Source organism: Panthera tigris, chromosome B1, assembly GCF_018350195.1.
Source record: "Panthera tigris isolate Pti1 chromosome B1, P.tigris_Pti1_mat1.1, whole genome shotgun sequence".
Taxonomy (NCBI): domain Eukaryota; kingdom Metazoa; phylum Chordata; class Mammalia; order Carnivora; family Felidae; genus Panthera; species Panthera tigris.
In genome coordinates this window covers 194,225,576-194,227,444 of record NC_056663.1, presented here as the reverse complement: position 1 = coordinate 194,227,444, position 1,869 = coordinate 194,225,576, and the positions used below count along the sequence as shown (strand labels likewise).

The 1,869-nt window shown below is 35.1% G+C and overlaps 1 pseudogene; it reads right to left on the bottom strand.

The window, feature by feature from the left end:
- Positions 1-458: 458 nt before the first annotated feature.
- Positions 459-884, bottom strand: LOC102957630 (annotated as a pseudogene).
- Positions 885-1,869: the final 985 nt, after the last annotated feature.

The following is a 1,869-nucleotide window of genomic DNA, read 5'->3' as shown; positions in this document are numbered from 1 at the left end:
TTTCATATACTGAACCAGCTTTGTATTTCTAGGATAATTCATGATGTATAATCGTTTTTATAGGTTGCCAGATTCAGTTTGCTAGTATTTTTTTTTTTTTTTTAGTATTTTTCATCCATATTCATGAGGAACACTGGTCCATTGTTTTATATTCTTGTGATATTGTTGTCTAGTTTTGGTAGTAAGATAAAAATGGCCTCATAGAATAAGCTGGGAAATGTTTTTTTCCTTCTACTTTTTGGAAGGTTTCTGAAAGATTAAGGATTGATGTTAACTCATTTTTAAACATTTGTAAAATTCATTAATAAAGTCAGCTGGGCCATGGGTTGTTTTTGTATGAAAAGACATTTTGTTATCATTTTGCTACATAACATGGTAGTGAATATACTCAATTGCCTTTTCTCAAATGGCAAATGAGACAAAAGATAACATCTTTTTGATTCCTGAAAACCTCAGTATCATCTGTCTTTTGGAGGATCCAGGTTCCTATGACATCTATGATACTGTCCACGAGGATACCAACAGTGCTTAGTAGTAAAGAACATTTTGCTAAGTAGTTCTGTCATAGGTCCTTACTCAAAATGTTCATTTTTTTCCTTCTCATCTGGTGTTCAGCACTCGATCAGGTTTTCTTCATTATTACGCACAAGATCTGGCTGAGGGATAGGTTTTGTATGTTTATACAGAATGTCCACAGAGGGTGGTAGCACACTTTCATCCTGCCATCAGATGTCATAGCAAGCTCTACTTTGCAATGATAGTCATCTGGAAGAGAAAATACATAGATTTATGACAAACACAATATAAAGCTCCATTTTGAATTGGAAATGAATGTTTTCAGATAGTTCTGTTTGATATGGCCACTTTACTGCTGTTAATGCCATGGTAAATCAAGATGTTTATCAGGCGGTGTGAAAGAAGATGATCTGAATAGAAACTGAGTTTAAAATCTGCTTCCAGGCATACCTATGTTCATCCTTGACAGCCTCTCACTGCGAGCCCGCCATCTTACCTCCTTGATTTTTGTGTTTTGGTTTTGGTTTTTGGTTTTTGATTTTTTTTGTAGTAAGTTTTTAAACAAGTAATTTAATCTCTCACTTGGTTATAGATCTATTAATATTTTTTATTTCTTCTTGAATCAGTCTCAGTAATTTGTCAGTAGGATTTTGTCCATTTCATCTTGGTTATATATTTCACTGGTAAAGTTGTTTATAGTATTCCCTTATGATCTTTTTCATTTCTGTAAAGTAGGTAGTGATGCCCCATCTTTCATTCCTGATTTTTGGAATTTGAATTTCCCTTCTCTCTATTTTCTTTCCCTTTTTGCTTTGGTTTCAGTTTGTTCTTCTTTTTTAGTTTCTTAAAATGGAAAGTTGGTTTATTTAGTTGAAATATTTCTTTAAAAAAAAAACAGTCATGGGGCACCTGGGTGGCTCAGTCGGTTAGGCGTCTGACTTCAGCTCAGGTCATGATCTCACAGTCTGTGGGTTCGAGCCCCGTGTCAGGCTCTGTGCTGGCAGCTCGGAGCCTGGAGCCTGCTTCGGATTCTGTGTCTCCCTCTCTCTCTGCCCCTCCCCTGCTCATACTCTGTCTCAAAAATTAATAAAAGCAGTAAAAGAAATTAAAAAAAAAACCAAAAAACAGTCATTTATAGCTATAATTTTTCTCAAAGCACTATTTCAGCTGAATCTCAAAGATTTTTACATGTTGTGTTTTTGTTTACATTCATCTCAAAGTATTTTCTAATATTCCTTCCAATTTCTTCTTTGATCCATTGGTTATTTAGGAGTGTGTTGATTAATGTCACAAATTTTTAGGGGCACCTGGGTGGCTCAGTCAGTTAAGCATCCGACTTTGTCTCAGGTTATG